At 37.1% G+C, this 24,374-nt stretch overlaps 1 protein-coding gene across 1 annotated transcript in view; it reads left to right on the top strand.

Annotated features, from left to right (window-relative positions):
* The window catches only part of NKX2-1 (NK2 homeobox 1), a 53,541-nt gene extending 29,513 nt beyond the window's left edge, over nt 1-24,028 (top strand). Inside the window, exon 3 of the mRNA XM_054027833.1 lies at nt 19,228-24,028. The gene's annotated coding sequence lies outside the window, so the exon portion shown is untranslated. The remainder of the gene's footprint in view (nt 1-19,227) is intronic.
* The last annotated feature ends 346 nt before the right edge of the window (nt 24,029-24,374 follow it).

Here is a 24,374-nt window from a genome sequence, read left to right as displayed (position 1 = left end):
ACCACAGAATCTATGGGGGGAGGCTGTAATTGCAAGCTCTCACATTATCTCTGACGCATAACTTTTAAAGAGGAATTTAGTTGTAGTTTGGAAATGCAATCATGAACTGTAGAATGTGCAAGATACTTATGAAATGATACAACAATATAGTTAATTTAACTGATTTAACACTCTGTTTAAACATAAATTGTAATGTGTTCTATAAATAAATCAAAGAAAATTTTCCAGAAAATTTGTAAAGAAAAAAAAAGAAGATTCAAAACACCAAAACTAAAAGCAAAAAACCCCACAGATATTGAATTCATCTGTTTTTAAGCAAAATCTATTGAAAAGCAAAAGAAAAGGTATTGTGTAGTGTTCTCCTGCTTAAAAATGAGATCAACACTAGAGCACCGAAGTTAATTAGCTCCAGTCAGCACTGGATGCTTTGCAACATTTCTCACATCAATGCTCCATCTGAGCTTTAGAATAAACATTTCCCACACTCTTGATGCAGAAATTAACTAGAAAATATACAGTTTAGTCATTCAAAATATGGAGGTCTTTTAGTTAATCTTTCCATCTACTAGTTAAAAGAGATTTGAAACCATCACTATAAAAACAGAGATTAAAACCACTGAACATTGTATTTCATATTCCTGTTTGTTTAGCATTTTGTGCTTTAATATCTAGTCTTAATAATCAAATCACATTTATTGCTTTGAATAAAGATATGTAATTTTAATGTACTTTTTCTATTTACTATACAAGAGATAACTGTCTTTCTGTTCTGCGAAGTCATCTGTAAAATGCTCCATTTAATGCATTACAAATAATGAAGTGCAACATTATAATAATTATTTTCATATTAACTGAATCCTGAGCTAAGTTAACACTTTGCTTAATGCCTTTAAATAGCATCTGATTCCCTCCTCCTATTTCAGCTAGTCAACCAATGTCCTGGTCCAGAGGAGATTGAAGAGTTTACTTGTTACAGGTTTAGGCAAGGGCAGTTACTTTTCAGTGGGAAGCATCATATTTCATGAACAATTTTTATTTCGATGGAGTTTATCATTAGTCTGTAGTGTACAAGGTGGTTATCTTAATTATTTATACTCTTTGCATCATATACTTCAAACAGGTATGCAACATTTATTATTTTGTACAGGTTCTTTAATAAAAAAATGATACAGCAAATGTCTTCACATTGCAGTTCACTGGGGCAATGAACTGTCAAAAAAGCTTCTTTAAAGGGTTGATTACGATCAAAGTTTGTGGCAAAAACATAAAACCTGCCAACAGTTTACTATTAACAATCTTCTCAGACATATATTTGTTTTTAAAATGTATTAATTTTAAAATTTTGGACTGTCCATTTACTGTTCATTGTGGGAAAATAATTTGAACATATTTGTAAATGTATAAAATGTTGAGAACACGGATTTCCAGTTTCAGATTTTTTTTTTTTAAATCGGAACACTACAGGGTGTACCAGACAAAAATCTTGTGCTAAAAATGCTTAAAGGGTGTATCTTTTTTTTTTTCTTGAGCTTTAAAAAACCTGATATGTATTCTTCAGTCTAAGCTAAGTAATTCTTTATTATCTGCTTGCTGTTTACTGCTCTTCATCTCTGGGCAATAAAATAAATAATGTTAAGAAAATTTCTACCCTTCAGTTGTAAATGTATATAACCATTAGGAATGGAGCCAACTTTATTGCAAAAAGTGAATGGAATTTGGGGATGGGATTAATTAGAGAGAGAGAGTGTAAGGGCTTCTGCTTTAAGAGGCAAAGTACTTTGTTTCATTAGTCTGCTTGTTTGGGGGGAAAAACACAATAAAAATCAAAAGTAGAATAAAGTACATTTTTGAATGGCTGCCCTTTAACCCCTCTAATTCTTCAGTTTGTATTTAAGCAAACAAGTAACTATGATAGTTAATAGGTTGAAACACTGCGGTTCTTTAATATCTTGCTTTGTTAATAGAGAATGTATACCTTGATGAAAATTATTGAATGTTCCTATTAAAGGAGATAGTAACAACAGACTGTAATACAATTGTGCCTCTCATGTTCATATTTAAATTAAACATTTATGAATTGATATTGCTTGCCTGGAATGATGCCGATATTCAAAATACTAACCACAGTTTTTATCAACAGCACTTAGCTACAAATTATATTGTTTTTAATGTTTTAATATTTTTAATAAATAAACGTCAACGCTCTAATGCCAACTACGAATATTAAAATAGTCACAAACATTGTCTTTGTAGCCATTACTTCTTAGAGCTCTAGATAGGAAAGAAAACTGTTTTGGGTAAAAAATATTTCTTATCTTCATATGGACAAATTAAAGTTATAGAAGTACAAATTAAATTTCTTAAAATGAGGTAACAGATTAAAAACTGGCCCAGTAGGCTATATTGTATGGTCGGTTTTTAAGCAGAAGAATGCTATTTTTAACAGGCCAATTTTCTTCTCAGCTATACCAATAAAACTGACAGCAGAATTTGGTCAAATATGTATAATTTCAAATGAAAAATGTATACAAATTCACAAACTGAATACAGGCATTCTATCACACTTCTATACAGAAAGTATTGCTCTTTAATTTAATCTTTCTAACGCTAGTTGGCCAAATAGTGCAATACTTATGAAGGCAAAATTCTCACAGCTGACTCTCCCCAGCATTTTGCCCAAGTAAAGACTAGAGCAATGTCTCTCAGCCTTTCCGAACTACTGTAACCCTTTCAGGAGTCTGATTTGTCTCGCATACCCCAAATTTCACCTCACTTAAAAACAACTTCCTCACAAAATCAGACATAAAAATACAAAAGTGTCCCAGCACAGTATTACTGGAAAATTGCTTACTTTCTCATTTTACTATATAATTATAAATCAATTGTAATATAAATATTGTACTTACATTTCAGTATATAATGTATAGAACAGTATAAACAAGTCATTGTCTGTATGAAATTTTTGTTTGTGTTGACTTCACTAGTGCTTTTTACATAGCCTGTTGTAAAACTAAACAAATATCTAGAGGAGTTGATGTACCCTCTGGACGATTTCTGCGTACCCCCAGGGGTACATGTACCCCTGGTTGAGAATCACTGAACTAGAGGAATTGGCAATTATATTGAGCCTGATTTTCCTCTCGCATACATGAGTTTTATGTCAGTGTAATACCATTGACTTCAGATGAATTGCTTTGTATACAATGGTGTGAGTGAAGAATCAGATCTCTTGTGTTATTTATTTTATTTCCATATTTTAAATGTCATAGTAAATATTAACGTTAATAAAGCTTATTAACATTTGTCAACGGGTTGGTGAAATCTCTTTCCCTTATGCTTCTATTTGCCTCCTTTGTGTGTTATTTAATTTAATAGAACTAGTAAAACAACAGAAGCCAAAAACAGGAGCTGAAGTACAAGAAACAAAAGCCTGAGTTGCAGGAAAGTTTATTTTTCCATTATTGGCTAAGCATGCGGGCATTAAAACACAAAAGGCAGCAGGGTGGGAGGAATAAGGCACATAGAATCGTACAAGTCAGAATGAAAGAAATGAGAAATATGAAATCATTATATTAATGGGAAAGCTGAAGTAGAAAGAGAATTGTTTTTGTTAAGTATTCTGCATGTGATTATCAAGAGAAAAATCTCCTCCTGAGCATCTATGAATAAAACATGCATTTGAACATTATGTAAACAAACAATAAATGAATGAGTTTAATTGTGACATAATATCATTATATTTAGAAAACATATGTAATCATGGGCCTGATCCAGCAGTCTTCATTAGGCAAAATTTCCATCAATGTAAATCAGAGTTTTGCCTAACTAAAGACTGCAGGATTAGGTCCAACATTTTTATCTGAAATTCACAACGGAAAGTCCTTCCTTCAGGCCAAACTGCAATACCTCAACTTGGGTATTTTCTTAAAGTGCAGCAGTGGTTTTGTCATAACAAATTATTCCTTCTCGGGAAGAGGCCTCTCTTTTAGGTCCCTGTTTGACAACAATTAGGATCTAAACAAACAAGTGTGATTTCTTAAGCAACTCTCTGTGTGTGTGTGTGTGTGTGCATGCACATGTGTGTATTAACACGATGGGGACCTAAAGAGAGAGGGCTGATAAAATATAGAGCCACATTTGTCTTACTTGAACAACTGATATTTTTTAGTTAAAAGTCTATGGAAATATGAGCCAATCCTTGCTTGTTTGGCCAATTGGCTTCAATGGAATTACTTGTGGCACTAAGGTAAGCAGCATTTTCATCAAATGTGGGGCCAGGCCTCACCATGGAAAAACCTGTAGAATGGTGCCAGGGGGAGAATCTTGTGTTTTCCCCAGATTGCTCTATGGAATGATAGTTTCACCCCCTCCTCCACACACACAGAATGTACAGGGGGTTCAGCACCCCACACCCATGGATCTTAGGGAAGCTGCTGGACAACAAAGGTTATCTGTAGAGAAGTGCCGCTACACAGTATATGACAGGTTGCGGGGATGATGTTCCCCCATGATGTTCCATGCCCCATATGTGGATCCTCAACTCTATGGAGGACCCTCTGGAGGTTCCATAATGAGGTGGTACCATAGAGATGGATGATTCCCAATGTTGGTGCTTAAAGGATCCACTCTGTGTGTGAATCTTGGTTGGAGGAAGGCACAATCTGGCCCTTAGTTATATACTTAAAGCCCAATATTGCTGCCTTTGAATTCAAGGGGAGTAGAAATGGGCCCTAAATACATCTGGTATATAATAGTGTATAATTAGCTGTAGTAGGAAACTGACCATAATTCTTTCATTCAGATGGAATTTTATTCCATAAAATATGAATGAGGAATGACATTGAAATCAGGAAAATAAAATAACCAAATGATTCTCATCTGTTATTATTTTTATAGCATATTTAAACAGAAAATGGTGGGTAGAACTCTCTTTAGATGATATCACTTAATTAAGTAAAGCATCCTAATCAGATTCCCCTCCAATTGTAATGACTGTAGGGAGTCAAGTACATTTCTCTATCAGAGTAGCTAGCTACACTGGTGTATTGATATTTGTATTTAAAAAATATGACACAAAAGCAATAGAAGAGAGGACATAGGCACTGAGAAGGAAACCATATATTGTTTATGGTCTGGGATTCCAGGAATGCCTTTAAAAACTGCTTTTAAAAACTGTTGGATTTCCTAGCTTGCATCTGAAGTTCTGTTTACTAAAATAATGTTAAGATCAGTGCTTGCATATTTGGGGCTTGACTTCATCTGCAGCAAGGGTGAGAGACAAGGTACAAGGAGTCTCCCCACTTGTGGCCCTGTGCAGGGACCAAAGATAATCCCAGTCCTCATGCTTCCCTGAGCACAAGAGCTACTTGGATCTAGCTTGGCCACCACTGCTAGCCTCCCCAGAGAGGGGAAGAGATAGAGGTCTGGGAAGGGAATGTAGCTGTAGTCTCCCTCAGACCAGAAGAGCTAGCCCCACATGGGTAGCTGTGCTTCCTTGGGGCTGCTGGAGCTACATGTCTCAGGAACTCCCACTGATTCAGTGTAACTGCCAAGCCCCTTCTCAAGGACTGTGGACTAAATGCTACAATTAAGACCTTTATATTTATAAATAATCCTTATAGCTTTTCTCTACCCATTTATCTACTTGGCCGATTAGTAATTTAAATTATAGGCTCATCACCCCATTTTTTCCACAGGGAAGGTGACTTCATCTTAGAGTGGGTGACATTCACGACTCTGCACAGAGCCAGTGCAAGACCTATAAACCACTTAAATTACACCCAAGACCTCAAAATAGGGTGTAAGTGTGATTTAACTGGTGCATAGGCCTTGTGTTGGCCCTCTGCACAGGGGTGAATTTCGCCCTACGTAAGCATAGATCTGATAAACATGCACTGGATAATAGGTCAAATTTGTGCTGTTTGTTTTTAAATACATAAAACTCCCTCCTGATTTCAAAGGAAGTTTTGTGTGCTTGGAACAAATATAGCATGTGGCCCACTGGCATCGGCTTCAAATGAGGCATCTTCTCCCTTTTCCTTGCCAGACTGAATCATAGCTATCTTTAACCTAGTAGCTACATAGACACCATGTTGTCCCTACATTATTAGCCAATAAGTGCAGTTAACCATATTGCCAACCCAAAGCATTCAAAAATCATGAGTCAGCCCCCCCCCCCCAAAAAAAAACAGAAGATTGGCTTTAAAATCATGAACATTTAAAAAATAATGAATGTGGTGTTCTTTTTGTGTGTCTTCTGGTGTTGCTTTTCTAGGGTTCACATTTGAAAACTTTTCTCTGTAATCACGAGGGTTAGAAACTTAAGCTGATAGTCTCATGTGATCCTAGCAGCTGGGGTTTAAACCCTTCCACCCCCCCCAATAAACATTGTGAGACTCATGATAAAAGCACAAGAGCTGGCAATGTGAGAAAATCCTGACCCCCTGCACACAGCCAAAATAGGTGAGATTTGTGCCAGGGACAACATGAAGCTCAAAGGGATGTAATTTAACTGCCAACTTGCAGGCAGGCCAGATGGTTGCAATGCTACACTCCTGTAGCTGCTATACAAGCCTATGGAATTAAATAGTGGCTGTTAGCCTCCACCAAGTATACATGGATCCAGTGGTCCTTCCAGGTCAGCCAAATCACAGCTGGAAGAGAGCACTCTAATCTATTGCATAGGGTGCACAGAGACTCCTCTATGTGGCCACTAACCACACTCACTGTACATCCATACTGTGAGGTTTAAGTGGTGAAGAATGTTGTGCCCTGCAGTGAATGTCACTGTTAGAGCATATCAATGTGGTTGTCGTAGTTCTCCTGTTAAAAGTGATCCCCTACGTATTTCATATGCTATCTGGAAATGTACATTACAACACACAGAAAAATGGATATTTTTACCCTTTAGAATTAAGGAGGAAAATCTACAACTCAATCCAAATCTTGTTGGTCTCACAGCCAAGGTACTTTATTTATCTTAAACATATTTTCTGCCTCTGCTTTTTGACACATTAGAAACATTGTATTATGAAGCTGTGCCCCTAGAATATCTTTGAGGTATTATATTTAGATAAATAGTCACTGCCGTACTCATTTACCCATGAGCACCCCTTTCTTTGATCACTTGTAAATTCTAAGACTGTCATTAAAGACTTGTGCACTGTTACTTTTGGTGATGGTGTTTTTTTAATATAACACTTCTAGATCAAGCTTCTTGAGTATTTTCATGCTGTGCTCAACAGTTAAAAAGAAAAACATGACACCACAAATAATGAAATACTTTGGAACCACATCTCAGTCAATACATTTACTGGATTTTATGAAGTTACCAGTAAGTCTTTATTTGATTTTATCTGATTATCACATAAATGCAAGCACATTAAGTGGGCTGATGTCAGCAATCAGGACTGCTTGTTACACAACATCAATAACAGGGACTCAGGTGCAAAACAACTGTAATTATAGGTATTTAGTCAAAATGTACGTCAGTTATAACTGATTAGCTGTGTAAGTCTTCATAACTAATTGAAATACTTTATCAATGAAAGTCTCAACTAAGCAGTGCTACCAACAACATAGACATGATGAAGTTCAGTTGACAATATAATGCTTTTTAATTGTTGATACCTTTTTCTTCTCTCTTTTTCCTTGATTTATACTGTCTGCCAATTTCCTTTTTGGATGTTTCTTGTTTTCTTACTATTTCTTTTTTTAGCTATTTTAAAAAATATTGTGTGTAACTAACTGCATGTTAAGTTTCTTTAGAGATTCATATAATAGATAATTGAAGACAAGTTGTTCAGATGATTCCTGGCTACTTGTGATAGTCTATGGCTTTAATCCCCCTTGAACTGTCATTAAAGTAGTCATTCTAATGTGGCAGACATAACAGGTGTCTCAACGATAAGATTCCATGCAGATTCCTCAGGCTCTAGGGTTTACTCATGCTTTTGAAGCCCTCCAACCTGTTTCCAATGAACTTTTTACCATGTGCATTATTGCTGTCAAGTTTAGCATTGCTAATAACATCCCTCCACTCCACATGCTGTTGCCAACTGGAGCATCCGGATGCTGTGTCAATCAACGTTTGTTTGTATTTAGTGAAGTTCTTCTCTTTTCCAGGAAAAAAAGTGGCCATGTTGTTTTTAAATCGTGGATCCAAGAATGTAGACAAAATGTTATGAGGTGCATGTCATACTTTAGTGACGTGTATAATTCCACTGCATATTGTGCACCAATGCCAGCAATACCTGATCAGCTGCCCAGGCATATGAACTGAACTTAGAGAAGGTTTTTCTTTAGCAGGCACATAAAAAGTATGATTTGGTTGCTGTCAGCATCTCAGTTCCTTACCTTAGCTGCATCAATTGGCTATAAAATGGCACAGGCTCCCAATCAGGAGCCATGCTGCAGGTTCACACTGGACCAGATGTCGAAATCTTGAATTGTTATGAGCTGCTCATTCAGACTTTTCAGCACGTGCAGCAGAGTGGAATTCCACCATCTCACCACTGTTTGCTTCAGCTGGTGGAGGAGAGAATTCACTGTGCACCTGGAACAATCTGAGTAAATACTATGCTGAGCACAACTGGCTAAAAAGGCTGCAGAGCTTATGGCCACAGCAACCATCTTATCAATTCCTTCCCCCTGCTCGCTCCCCAGGAAACCCTTTATAACTAAAGTGCTGTGTGACACACGGTACACAGAGAAACCCTTCAGGCCCACAGGCATCATCATCTGATATCACAGGCCTGGGAGGAGAGGATGTCTAGTGACCAAATATGCTATGCCTGCCTCTATTATGTCTGTTTACAGCTTGTTCAGAAGATTTAATGGCAGTATGAAGCTGTGCATACACAGCATGGCATGCAGCCAGGTATTGCTGCTCCTGCCAAAGTTGACCCACTGGCCACTCACATACAAGTATACAGTGGCCTGACCATTGTGATGAAGTGAGCGGTCTTATCTTCCCACGTGACCAAAGTATGCCTCACTGCTGTGTGCACTGCTCTGAAAATCCCTGGCACTGCCTTAGTAGAGAAAAACATATGACTTTGCACCTGCCAATGTAGAGGTACAGCTGTCATCAGCACTCCAAAGCCCTCTATCTTCACATGTAAAAAGGGGAATACAACAGAGGGGGACAATCATACCAGCACACCCCCTCTTTGATCACAAATGCACTAACGTTTCAAAATATGTTCTTTATATTGAAAAATATATCTGTTCTTCATGTGGCTCAGCATTACAGAAGTACCCAGGCATTTCACACCAATACTTTGGATAATCCTCAGTCAGTAATATGATGTAAACTATTTATATTGTGACCGGCATATGACTACTGGTACATGGGACTGCAAATCAGATGGTATGAGGATTTGTCTATTAAAATAAGTATCCATTACAACTATGCTGCTTAACAGTATGAAGATGGTACACTAACTTCTTCTGAATATAACCACTAGTTTACATTAGCATTTTCACTGCTGAATGGTGATTTGACCATGTTGGGCCTTCCAATGCAGCATGAAATACTAGTCATGCTAACTTTTTAGGGGCAGCATGAAAATGACTTGTATCATCAATCACCCTACTGCTCACTGCTGCGGGTTCCAAAACTATACAAATGCTTCATCTGTACTGCAAGAGAAACCAGGATGTTAAAGTGAGAGTTTCTCTCCCATGGAATCAGCCTGTTGTTTCTCTTTGCCAGGTATATACTAAAAGATGTTAGGCCTCTCATTTCCCTTATAAAATTAAAAAAGGGCACATATGAGAAAAAATAACCAACTAATATAGTTCCTGCTAACTGGGGAATGATAAGAATGCAAAAGTTATTAAGCCACGTTAGGCAAAGTCTAGCAGACCCACGTTTAGAGCATTGGCCTGCTAAACCCAGGGTTGTGAGTTCAATCCTTGAGGGGGCCACTTAGGGAGCTGGGGCAAAAATCACTACTTGGTCCTGCTAGTGAAGGCAGGGGGCTGGACTCGATGACCTTTCGAGGTCCCTTCCAGCTCTATGAGATAGGTATATCTCCATGTATTAAGTTTTTCAGACTAAATTTACAGGGCTCACTAAGAAAACACATATTGTGGGATTTCTAGTGAAAGACCAATCCAGTGCAAAACTCAATATCCTTCATGGAAAACTTCTTCAACTTTTCACTGACATCCAGATATAGTACATGAAACTGTGTTTCTACCTGCAAGGAAAGTTTCACAAATACAAAAATAAAAATTTGAGCAGAACACCATGTTGCTGAGAAAAATTCAGACACAGGGGGAGGATGATTTCTAGTACTTTATGAGCTGTACAATTCACAGAGTTGTAACTGATTTATCTTCCTGCCAAAAGTTGTTAGTATAGTATACTAGCACTAACCAGTCCAGTTTCAAGCCCTGGATCCATCCATACATCTGAAAGGGGATGCAAGTGAGATATTTTTGTGGGATATATGCTTGTTCTGTTGATCTGCTATATTCTGTCATTCTCCCAAATATGCTCAGATCTAAATCTACAAGCCATTGACCACCCTTAATGCACATGAAGAACTCCCACTGACCTCCATGAAAGTTATGAGGGTAGTTCTTTAGATCCCCCATGTTTCTGAAGCTGAAGCCTCAAAAGGTGAAACATCATATATCAAAAATGGGCATTTTTAGTATACTACCTGGCAACCATTCTTTTTAGAAAAATAAGTTATTCCTTCACTTATGTGGTATACCACTCCCTTCAGTCTCCTTACATGCCAAAGGGCTCAAAAGGGAGCTCGCTTAAAAATCAATGGCCCTGTATTTTTGGACCTTGATTTGTTAGCATAACCAACCACCATTTCAGCTAAAAAGAGCAGTATATGGATTTGGGACACATCCTGCAGCTTTTGATTTCATAAACAAAAACAAATAAAAAGAATACATTTAGAAAGATATTTTAAATAATATTGCATTAACATTTTACATTACAGGTGTGTGATATTAGCAAAATGGATATAACAGCAGTCAGATGTTTCACAATATTTGTTTCACCTGATTATATCATAGTTCAAATGGCTAAAATATCTTTTTGAGGTTACATATTTTCATTGAGCCAAATCCTTTGGTCTTTATTCAGTCCTTACTCAGGCAAACACCCATTGAAGGCATTCACCTCTGCCAGTTGTGCTGTCATTGAATCTAACTGAAATTAGTGGCAAAGCTTCCATTGTGTTCAATGGGACTAAGGCCAGGCCATTGGGGGCAGCAAGGCAAGAACAGAGGCAATGGAGAATCTGTATGCAAAGACAAAGTCACACAGTGAAAGTCGAGGCATACATCTGGCACCTTAGAGACTAACAAATTTATTTGAGCATAAGCTTTCGTGGGCTACAGCCTACTTCATCGGATGCATGTAGTGGAAAATACAGTAGGAAGATTTATATATACACAGAGAACATGAAACAATGTAACACTTGGAATACTATAAAGCAATTTATTAAATACTATAGATTTCAGTAGTGAAGTACACTATAGTCTTTGCACTAAGCAATCCTAAAACTGGTGTAGCTGAACATGAGATTATCACCACACTGTCGGGGAAGTACCAGCATAATACTTCATATGACAGCATCAGCCCAGTTGCTAATGTAGGGTACCAGGCTGGGGAAAAGAATATGACCAGGGCTTCCATCACCTTTGGGGCAATTAACAGCTGGTGCAAATTAAAGCAGCCGTTAGAGATGACCCAGCACACAGCTAGCCCGGGATTGAGGGATTGCAAAGCTTGTTTTAAAGCCTTCTGAGCTGCAGAACCACCTTGCCTGCAGCCAAAGATCTGGATCATTAGGTTGATAGGGGAAAATATTGTCTGTCTATCCTAAACAGCCATGGACATAAAAATTTTGGAGCTAGTGTTGCGATGGCTATTCAGATCAAAGCTAAAATCCATTATTGGTTACATAACCTGTATATTTTCACCTGTATTTATGTCCTATTTTAAAATCTGAATGATCTGAACTAGCTAGGCTGGAGCCCAGACTAGCAATTAAATACTACTTAAACCTTCCCAATCAATGTACTTGTCATGCTCAAGATGCATACCTAATCCAATAAAACATTACTGTTAGGCTTGGAAGGATTAGATTTTTATTGGTAAACATCCATTTTACCATACACACATGAACCAGTGAAAAAATGTTTGCATAGGAAATAATTGACAGTTACACATAAGCAAAGTAAGAAAAATGCTGCTTTAGAACTTATTACAGTTTGATTTAAGGATATTTCCTTTGTAAATTTTGAAATGGATGTTGACAATTTGTTGTTTAGTGGTTATAGAGCTTTAACAGTTTGAATCTCAACATCTACTATCATGAAGTAATTATTCTCTGACCTCCCATAATTTCCCACAACTGTGAACATTTAAATAGAGAAAAAAATGTTTAAAACCCATAATTTTGTGCAACAGTGAAAATTTAAATAGATAAAAATTGAAAAAAAATGCTTAAAACAAACATCATTATTATCCATCAAAATTATAAAAAATTGATTTCTGTCAAACTTAATTATTGTTGCTATTTTTAAATCTTACTAATAAAAGCAGTCATTTTACTATGTCAGTTAGCAGTTAAAATGACCCTTTTATCGTTCTATATAAAATATTAAATATAATAGATGCCTTAAGAACAAGAGTGTCCTGAAACCCAGTCAGCCTTAAAGACTAAGTTTTGAAAGTTAGTTAGAAATCCTCAATAATTATTGGGGGATAAAATGTGGTGAGTAGGTAATTAAGGTAGATTTAATGAACCCCATTATTGCATCAAAGCTTAGTACTTTCGAACTAGAATTCAGTGACAAGGGCAGTTGAGTGTCACAGCTCTTTTACAAAAGGCATCAGGCACTTTTTTCTCCCCGTAGAAAGATTGCATTTCTGGGGAGTTTTTACACTTCCCTCTGCACCTAAAAGAAGGGCTTTGGACTGAAGAAGGGAACTTTGCTTCTAATGTAGCAGCTGCATGTGCCACCGAAGCACATTAACATTTCAACGTTTACAAAATGAAAGCGATAGAATCGACCGTTTGCACCTCTCGGGAGAGCTAATGTATGAGCCACTGACTTTGAGAGATTTCCCGACTGGGTCATTACAGCAAAAGGGGCATACACATACGATTCTCTTTGTCATGGCACGGGAACCTCTGTACATTTAAAGGGGAAACATAACCTAGTTCATTGTTATTCTCATTATCGATCCACTTGTTATTTTAAGCTCTCCAGCCCCAAACTTTTTCTGATTTCATGCCACCTCTTTTGTTGAATTTTACTTTCTTCCTATAAAGAGGGGATACACGTAGGCAACATTTTTAGGGCGTGCAATCAGCATTTGAATTCAAAATTAACCCATTAGATTTACACTATTTTTAAGATAAGAAATTCAGGTTCTAAAACAATGTGGGCGTGGATTTAACGCTTTAATTTAATGAAACGCTTTCCCTCGATCTGGTTTAATTTCGCACATACGTCCTGTCACAGCTATTTACAGGATAGTTCATCTCTTAAAATGATTTGGTTATGTGAGCGCCCTTCAACACTATTTTGTATAGAAAGGCTAAATGGAGCATTGCTTTGATAGTGCTATCAAATAACAGGGCATAATTTTAAGTTACACAGAGATACAAGAGGGGTGAGGTAATATCTCTTATTGGACCAACTTCTGTTGGTGAGAGAGACAAGCTTAGGAGCTACACAACATGTCTCTCCCACCAACTGAAGTTGGTCCAATAAACGATATTCCCTCACCCACCTTGTCTCGATAATATCCTGGGACCAAAACAGTTACAACACTGCATATACCAATTAAAGTACAAAGGACTCTCCTGCAAGGCAGTTGTTATGGAAGATGTTACTTTTTAAAGGCACTTAAAGGATAAGTTAAAACTTTTTAAAATATACTTTTAAAGGGCCAACCCATTAACATACTTTTATTACCAACTGGAAATTAGAAATCTAAAATGTACAGGGCAACAAGGTTCTTTTCTCCCCCTCCCCCAATAAAAATGGTTGTTCTCCTGAATTTCCATGTATGGATGTGGGTAAGTGAAATCACTGAAAGGCAAGTTCAGAGCTGAACACTAATGGAGGGTTCTGTTTGTTTCCAAGATTACAGGTATAAGCAATAAAACAATTTTTGGTGTTTTCGTTCTCATATGTTCTTGTAGGTTTCATTTTATTGTGAGATGTTTACAGTAGTTTTCCTTTAAACCACCCTCAAGCCCTCCCATGCGAGGGTAATGTGTACACTGCAGTCTGTGCAAATTACAACCGTGAGGGTGCTCCCCTCTTCTTACCTAGTGGAGTGTGAAATAAGCCTATCTGGTGGGCATATTAAGGCAGACTGAAATGGATATTAACAAGGTTTGTAATTAGGAACATTGAAAGCCAGTCGAACACGTTACAGGTTTGTAATGTTGTTGATGATTATTACCTTGATACAATAACCCAAAACCTCAGCTCAATGATTTAAGTATAAAGCAGAAGCCAATGCCTGCAGGGACTTCTGTACCAAAGGGGTGCGATGATTTTTTTATTATTATTTCACAATTATCTATCGTTGAAAGCAAGGCACTTACTTACTCCTTTTTTTAGTGGGCTTGAACTAGGTGGGGGTCTGTGCTGCATACATTGCTGCCTTCGTTCAGGGTGACCAAATGAACCACTGACAAATACAAAACACGGAGCTCTTGGAACTTGCCCAGCTCAACTCATCACTCACATGAATATTCATCCAGCCACATGAACTTGTAGCTCGGAACAAAGCAAACAACCCTCCTCCTCTTCCTAGTTACATCCACGACCATAGGTGACTGGACCAGATTATGTGGTCATAATAGGCACGTCTCTCAGCCCCGCAGAGAACTTCCTCTTTTTCTCTCATCCTGAACTTCTCATTAAATGTAGCAGTTTCAAGAGTTTAAACTCCATCCTTTTTTGATCGTGCCCTACTTTGTACTCGCTGATGCACAAGCCTGAAAATGGATATTACAGCTTTTTATGATATAATATCCCCCTAATTGGTGCTTCATAGGGCCGTGCCTGAATTCTTTTCAATTAAGCCTAAACTACAGTAACTCTTTCCCTCTGTGCATGCTGGAAAAGCCATTCAGGAAAGAGAGGACTGGTACTGCACAATTCCAAAGTACCTTAATGTGTCAAAAATGTTTTCTGAAGAAAGCAACACTGTAAATGCAATCACCTACATTGGTGTCCTCATTGTTAACCGGGAGCCAAAGTATTGCTAATTGTCCTGCGTTTTAGCTGGATTTTTAAAGCATTATGTAGTAAGTACACCGAAGGGTCAATTTGTGAAGTGAAATACTTAGCATGCAAAGCGTAATACAAGATGCTGTGTAATACTTGACCTCTCAGCATAATAAATGTAGCAGTGAAACGCTGTGCATTCAAGATTCACTGAATAGAGCCTTCGCAGAGGAACAAAACCAGAAAATGTTCTCTTCATTCCTTTTTTTCCCCCACTAAGCGAAAATTATTCTTTATAATGGCCATTGCAGCAATTAGCCAGCATTTGGGGAGAATAAATGTGCAGAAATAGCAATTTATTATTTTAAATGAGATTTTTGTGTGGAGCCTGCAAATTACTTGGAGGTATATGAATAATTGTTGCCTTAGCTTTATGCTACAGAATAGGGTGTGGGTGGGTATAAAGATTTCCTATTTGCAGTTAAATGTTTGGACATTTTATAATTTTAATTTCACTCACAGTCTGTCTCGATTGACCCTGCTTTCCCCATTGATCACTTCATGTATGCCTGGAAACAAGTGTGCAGATGATGGGAGCTTTCCAATTAGAGGGTTTAAAAAAAAAAAAACCCCTACGAATGTGACATGTACGTGCAATCAAGTTTTACTCTGGAAGTTACAACAGGGTGTTTTGAATTTAGCTTACCCCCCCCCCCAAATCAATATCTTTAAATAATTCAACATGTTTGGTGGACAGTTATCTTTATTCTCTACATCTGGAAGCCTAATTGGGATTTTAGATACACATTTAAAATGTTTTATTCTCACAGAAATAAACTCTGCCAGGCCTTTCGGATTCATGTAATTAATCCGCAGTAGAGTGAAAGTGCTGCACTTAACTTTATCGTTATAAATTGGACAAAGTTTTGTGAAGATGAAATTAAGAATTTTGCAGAGGAAGTTTGGTAAATTCTAGCTTCTGGTGTGGTATTGTGGAGTCCTTTTATTTCAGTGAAATTAAAGACACTTCATTGAGAATAGCTGAGACACAAGGCAGTGCAGAGTTCTAGAGACACGGAGTAGTTTTACTCTGAACAGTGGCTCTTCCTGCACTGGTCTGTGTAAGCTTTTATCCTGCAGAAAAATCTGGAGAGTGAATTTAAAATGTATAACTAGAAACTTGCCTGCACCAGTGTTCCTCCTCACCCTTCCCCCCTAACTCCTCCCGTCCACCCCTTCTTCCCTACATCCAACTGTTCTGCTCCTGAACAAAACTGCCTCTGATATTGTGGTTTCTTGGGCAGCCAAATAGGATATTGTGAAGAGAGGCACCTAGTTTGAAGACCTGCATAACTTCAGAAATTAAGACTCCCTTCACTCTAACTCCTCATGTTTGTATAATTTAAATTGTGACAAGTATTTCCTACATCTTTTATGCTACAACAAGGGAGAGGCTCCTCTGTAAATAAAGTTAGTTTCCTCTCTTAATTGTTTATATAGGATAATAAACTATAATTAATAATAAAATACCTGCACCCCTTAGGGATCTGACCCTGCATACCCCAAACCTCCATCAACTTTGCAGTATACAAGTTCAACTTGAGCCCTCTACTTAAAACTGTGCAATCAGGTTTTCTCAAACCCTGAGCTATAGAAAGAGTCACCCCCACCCCACATTCCAGAAGACATTGCTGATCACAGTGAACCAAAATATATTATAAACATACCCTAGTAAGGGGTAGTGCACATTTTAATAATTTCTTCATGTTTATCGTATAACCCCTATTTTCAGTGGGTGCATCTGGCAGAAAATAAAGCAAGCTTCACAATAGTCCACAAAATGAACAGAAGTAGGTAACTGTGAACAAGTGTAGAAAGATATAATGCACATAGCTGTATTTTTAGATGCTTAGAGGTCTTACAGTATGGGTGTCCTAGTAAACAAAAATAAATTGCTATTGTTATTGATGGAAATTGAGTTTCTCCTGATTTAGCGTGAGATCAGAATCAGGCTGAGTGAGTCTGGGCTCTAGTATACACACTCTCTCTCTCTTCCCACATAAGTTGTAGTAATATCCATGTGGTATATTGCAGAATCAAGGGATAAGTTTCACTTAACATGAACATTTCATAACTTCACTTGCACTCTGCCCACTAATCCATTTCCTCTGAAACTTCACACAGCCCTTTTCCCTTTTAAAAGAAATTAAGCAGCCACAAAAGTTTGATTCTCACCCTCTCTTCTCGGAAGTGCAGCAGGAGCATAGTCAGTCCTTTACAGGTGACAACTCCACATCTCCTGATCCTGCCGAACTAGAAATAGCTTGGGTCAGATTTTCCAGTGAATTTGTACCAGCAGAGAATTTGGCTTAGGAGCTTTATACCCCTGGAAAAGGGAAAGTATAAGCTTCCCAGTGTAACACATTGGATTTGCTTCTAGCCTTCAGAAGTCCCAAGATATCAGATGAATTTAGGTAAATTTTACATGCTTTAAGACCATATTAGTGATATTTTTTCCTCTTCTTCAGAGGTCCATACAGTTGGATTCATGGCAATAAGTGAGCCAGTTCTAACAGGAGAAGGCATACAAAAATCAGTCCCAATAAAATTATGAAAAACTCTCGAGCAACTTTTAAAAATGGTGTTTCTGTAAAATACATGGCACAAAATAAATAATATATTTGTCCCACACCATGTAAACTCATTTAGGATAACTTGTATAATTCACTCATGGCTTCACCCATTGTTGAATAATGTGGTCATACCAAACTCCTGCTGAGAGCACCCTTATACCATGCCATTGCATTTTGTATGCCAAATATTATATTTAAGTGCCAACCCAGTGCCACTGCAGTGTGTAAGAGCTCATTATTGGTTTGAGCATTGGCCTGCTAAACCCAGAGTGGTGAGTTCAATCCTTGAGGGGGCCATTTAGGGATCTGGGGCAAAAATCTGTCTGGGGATTGGTCCTGCTTTGAGCAGGGTGTTAGACTAGATGACCTCCTGAGGTACCTTCCAACCCTGATATTCTATGATTATATGACAAATCAACTTTACCCATGCAGTCATGACTGGCACCTCCAGACTATAAAAATGTAAAATAAAAGAGGATTCAACAGTATTTTCTATAATTTTTGTTAGCTGCATGTAAAAATGTTTCTTGGCAGCATATTTTTAATACATTTTAAAAAGACATGATGAAAAAAAGAAGCATGTCATGGTTTTGTGTTTCTGCTGGGTTACAAAGAGCAGATCTTAGAATCACTGGAATAGTAGACAAACCTACTTGTGTTTTGGTTCTCAGAAATCTTTGCTATGTTTATATCTTGTCTTGGGGTGTGCAAGAGCAAACAGTCAGGGATTATTAAAATACTCTCATATTTATATTTATGAAAACTAATGGCTTAAAATAAATCCCAAAAGCTATCTGCAATACTACTTAGTAAAAAATCAGTAGGCTAGAAGTCTAGAAAAATAAGACTTTCTTTTTCTGCTTTTTTAAAAAAAAATAGTATTCATTTCTGTGCCTCAGTGGCTACTTCTTTTTACACCCCAAAGTAGTGCAAGCTCTAAATTCGGTGAAGTTACCAAAAACACTGAAAAAAGAGATAAGTGCTCCAAGCTGTTTGTGTCAAAATATTTCTTAATTCAACACCAAATTAAAATATAATGCTATTTTTCTATACTACTGCAACACCAGAGAAGGTGTAACTTTTGCACTAAGGATTGCTTTAGAGATGCTAAGGTACCCTTCAAAGACAAGTATCTCTGAACTGGTAAGGGTTAACCAATACATCTAAAACAAACATAGGGCCAACATTTTCAAATAAACTTTGGCACCTTAATTAATATTTAAGCATTTAAATCAGAGGCCACAATTCCCACCACTTATGAAAATCAGAGCATTTTAATTTAGCCCCCTAAATATGGATTTAGGAGCCTAACTTTAGGCAATTATATTTTTTAAAATTGTCTATTTGTATATCTACCCACCAGTTTCCAGAGATGTCGAATCGATCCCTTGCTGTGATGAACGTCGTTGCTGGAAATACCATCTCTGCAGACATAATGAGCCAGACCAACTCCTGGTGTAACTAAGTTGCAAGTTCATTAACTTCAATGAGTTTCCTCATGAATTTGGCCAACCATCTGGACAGAGTCAGCGGTATATCAATCCACCCATTCCTGAGCAGGCTCATAAAGAAGCTAGCAAAAAGGCCAACTGCAAGCTCATCTCACTGACACTAACATTCTAGATCTGTCCCAGTCTGAATTCAGGCCAGGACTCAGAACCGAAACTGCACTGGTGGCACTGATGAATATTTTCCTTTTGTCAATGGATAGAAGACAAACATTTCATCCTTCTTGAGCTCTCTGCAGCATTCAACACTACTGACTATGAGAGTCTGCTGTCTCACCTGAAAGAGGTGGCAGGGGTCCAAGATAATATGCTAAAATAGTTTGAGTCCTTCCTGGAGGGATATACCCAATGAGTACTGCCAGCAGTATGCATATGATACACAGCTCTACCTATCCTTCACCACATACAGCCATGCCACTACCACCAATATGGCCCATTGGGTGAAATCAACTCTTGGGTGAAATCAGCTCTTGGATGAAGAACAGCTGATTGAAGTTGAACTCATGCAAGACAGAGGTTGATGATATACACTCACAACTGGCCAATTCAATGCATAGTCTGAGTACACGTGGATTCCTTATTGACATTGATTTTTTACACAGCAGCATCTGCAAATAACACTCTCTACAGACTCGGCTTGGTTAGGAAGCTCTGTTGCATTCTGGCAGATGAAGACCCTGCCTCATTTATTCACACCTTTGCCACCTCTTGTCTGGATTACAGCAATGCAAAATACCTGGGCATGAAGCCTTCAGCACTTAGGAAACTCCAACTAGTACAGAATGCTGCAGCACATTTCCTCAGCAACACAGCCTACCACAAACATATCAGACCTGTCCTCTGCTCTCTACACTGACTTTCTTTAGAATTTTGAATCAAGTTCCAGGTCTCAGACCTTCTCTTCAAAGCACTCCATGGCTTCAACATCTAAAAGCTCTGGGACAAAGACTGGTTGACAACTAGGTTCCACTGGCACAATGGAACTTTCAACAATAAAAGTAAAGCTCCTCTGTGTGAGACACAGAATCTTCCCCAGGGGTGGTCCGAGACTGTGGAATGAAATCTCACAGGAACCGTGAACCTCACCAATTTCTGCTCCAAGTACAAGGTGCATTTCTTTGACCTTCCCTTCTCTAATATAAACACACACACACACATATATTTAAAAAGACACACAACTAAAACAAGACACTCCACAACATATGCTTCTCCCTCTGGGAAGAGGATGAGAGAAAAAACACACAATAGATATGTAGTCATGTTGCTTAATGCACTACCGGAAGGAGCTTAGATACTACAGTAATGAGTCAAATAAATGCATCTTCCATGACAAATTGAGGCAGAAGATCAGAAATGTACCAGGATGGTGCAAGATAAGGAAGATACCCTGTCTCATCTTATATCTTTTCCTGCTACACTTTCCTCCCATCTTTTGTCTCAGCATGTAAATTACACTCATTTTGCACAGTCACGGAATGCCAGATCAAAGCAAGTTACTTTACTTTGTCTCTTAATCCTGTTTTCTTACCAATTACCACCATTTATCGCATTTCCACCACTGTTTCTGCCACCACAAAACCAGGTTCAGACAATTGCATAAGAATTGCAACAGCTTCCAGTAGGGGTGGATTTTGCTCCAGTTACATAGTTGCAAACGGGAGATGCACCTCTACAACCGAATAGAATTTAGTCTCAAATCTGGATTTTGCCCTGGATGTATGATAAAAGTAAAGGTAACTCTGCACTTCCTTATGTATGAGAAAAAGAATAGAGAACTGGGACATGAAGTATAAATGAGCAATCACTCTTTTAAAAGAAAAAGTGAAAGTAAAATGATATTAAACAAAATGAGCAAAGCAACAAACAGGAGTAATATAAGATAAACCCACAGAAGGAAAAAGGCAAAAGCAAACAAAAGAAATAATATAAACGCAACAAGAACAAACAGTCACTACAATACAAAGAGCTAACCTTATTTGTCATATTATATTAAGTAGAGTGAGGTGGAACATGGCAGTTTCAAAGGTTCAAGAATTTTTTTTCTTGGTTGCAATTCATGAAGGCATTTATCCAGAGTTTCCATTTAAATTTTAGATTCAATAAACTCTAAAATTACAAATTAAAAAAACTTCTGAGTGCCACCTGGTTTCATGTTGAAACTTGAAATCATTAATTTGATATGGATTTCAATACAAAACTACAAATCAGGACAGGTTTGCTCACAAATAGCCTTAGGGTCATGGATCTTAGACTTTCCAAAGTTTTGAATTTTTCACGAGATCTAACCTGGGCAAGTTTTATATGGTTTCAGGGTTCACAGTGAACATTTCACACAGCTCTAATATGAAGATGCTTAACCTATAAATTAATATATCTCACTGATAATCCTGAATCAGTGAAAGGGGTTCTATGTAAAACTAAAAGGAAATAAATCAATTTTCTAATATAGGTAACATTTGTACATGTAATGTTGTCATTTTAAATATATTAACTGAATGGAGTTATGAAACTCATCACTAGGTTCAAAGGACAAAGTAATAGGTTGGGCTTTAGTCTTAAAGATGTAATTCCCCCCTCCCCATTTTGAAAAGTAACAAATATAATTATCAGTTAGATTAGCATGAAATTTTGGCCTGCTGCAGTAGGATACAAAGCTTTATTACACTTGCAAAGCTATAAAAAAAAGGCTTGAACTTTAAGATTCCCATAAATTATATTTTGCTAACAGATATCAGTGTGGAAAGCAAGACTTAAGGAACATCAAAAATTAATTAGCTCTGTACAAATTATGAAGAAAATGTTTAGGCAAGTGTTTTCTTGGTAATTCATAACTATATTTAGATATTGTAATGATTAGAACTTAAAAGAAACAAGATAATTATAAACTTCATCCAAAGTCACATATAGATCACAGATGACAGCTATTGTATATTAAATGAAGAGACTAAATATCTGCTACTCTGTAAATGTGATTGTATGTAGTAGTAAGAATGTGGTACAGTAAGGCTAACAGTCTTTTCCTGTTCAATGAGTTGGAATTAAACATGTTAATCTGAGGTCTCTTTCAAGTATTTTATTAAACTACTTTGGCCTTTAATTCCTTTAGCTTGCATCATTTAATGTAATGTTATTTATATATATATGAAGTATGTTACACTTATTAACCAATGTGCAAAAATCTAAAGTACAGATTTTATGTAATGGGCTAATTACAGGACTTTAAAGCCACCTACTGAGTTTTGCTAAGCTTAACAACAGGTTCACTGAACTGGATAAATTTATTCAAACTTGTGGAAATGAACCCCATTCTATGTGCAACCGTACTGGGAAAACACACAAATTATACCTCAATACCAGTTTAATGGGTCAAACAGTGAACCTGAATACTGAACTTATCTACATCTTGCAACAGCGAGAAGCTATAGGCCCATTCATTGTTTCTTCCTTATGTTTATAAATAACTAAAATATGGTACATGGGATAAGCATAAAGTTTTCAATATCTATAAAACTGGGATAATTTTTCTTATGTTAATCTTTGCAACCATCTTGGTACATATAGCAAATGCAACTTTGCTAAACACATAGTTCAAATATATCATCCTTTACTTTAGAAGAATATCTTCCTATTACTCCTATTGGGTGTAGTTTTTATTTATTTACTTATCTGCACATACTTTTCAGAACCATCTTCTTTCAACCTTCTCATTTAACATCTATTAAGTAGGTCCAATTTTCATTTTGCTGATGCTGGTGTAAATCAGGACTAACTTCATTGAAGCTAATGGAGTTGTACCTATGTAAAATCTGTGTGAGATCAAAATCAGGCCCAGTAGCTTTATTAAGAAAGCATATTACACAGAGTTGAGTTTTAGGTCATCATATATGACTACTGCAGGAGTTGTTTAGCTCTGTAACTTATTCAAACTGCCACAGAGCCCAGATCTACTTTCATTTATATCAATGTAAATCTAGCGTAACTTCTTTGACTTCCATTGACTTATTCTAGATTTACACAGCGGAACAACGCAAAATTTGTCTCACAGTTTTCCCTTCCTTCAACTTTGAAATCTATTTGTAATAAAAAGTTGAAGACAATGTCCAACTCAAATATATTGGCTGTGACCTGTCCTTCAAAAATTATAAGTAGAAGGAGACTTTAAATACTACTATAGTTCAGGTCCATATGTTAATCTTTTTTTGGCTGTTCAGGGATAGCTGGTAAATTATGTAATAAAATCTTTTTTAAATCAAAAGGGGAACATGCTATTGCTGATTTACAAGATTTTATTGTTTATCTGTACACTGTTCTCAAAAACTATGCATAATCTATTCAGTGGCTGACATTTGGGTCTTGATGGATACATTCAAGCATGTATTTTCCGAGATAATAACCCTAGTACACTGCTCTACAATGCGTTCAATGAAGATACGCCTTATAGTGCTCATAATTGTTGCTTAAGTTACAAAAATGAATTTTTCAGTAAATGAGGAACAAGACACAATCTTCTGCCCAGAGAAGAAGAGTTTAAATAAGAAATGCAGAAAATTTAGCCGATTGCTGTAACAAATGAAATGGTGTTGCATTGAAAAACATTTGAGGCAATTAATCAATGCTGTGTTTGCACATATCATTAAATATATTATACTAAGTTTAGATTTGACTTCTATGCTTCTTTTATAAAGAGTTAAAAGAAAATACATTTGAATTCATGCTGATACTGAAAACATGCTCCTAGCTCCTAGTTTCTTGGATTTCAAATCATTTCCATTAACAAACAGCTATTTGCCCTCTAATAAAATATGTCATTATGCTTTATTCACATCACACAAAAGAATCACTGAAAAATCGCCCCAATGATGGCCAATAATTACACATTTTGCTCCTGCACGAGCAATGAAGAAATCTGTTCATTGGAGAAAGCAGGTGCTGGGGCATCATGCTAATAGTCAATGTGTGCCACAGTAATTAGCCATTGCAATTGCTAAAATTAACAATTAGC

Source organism: Malaclemys terrapin, chromosome 4 (assembly GCF_027887155.1).
Source record: "Malaclemys terrapin pileata isolate rMalTer1 chromosome 4, rMalTer1.hap1, whole genome shotgun sequence".
NCBI classification, from domain to species: domain Eukaryota; kingdom Metazoa; phylum Chordata; order Testudines; family Emydidae; genus Malaclemys; species Malaclemys terrapin.
The sequence above is the reverse complement of the archived record's forward strand: the minus strand, read 5'-3'. Positions and strand labels throughout refer to the sequence as shown.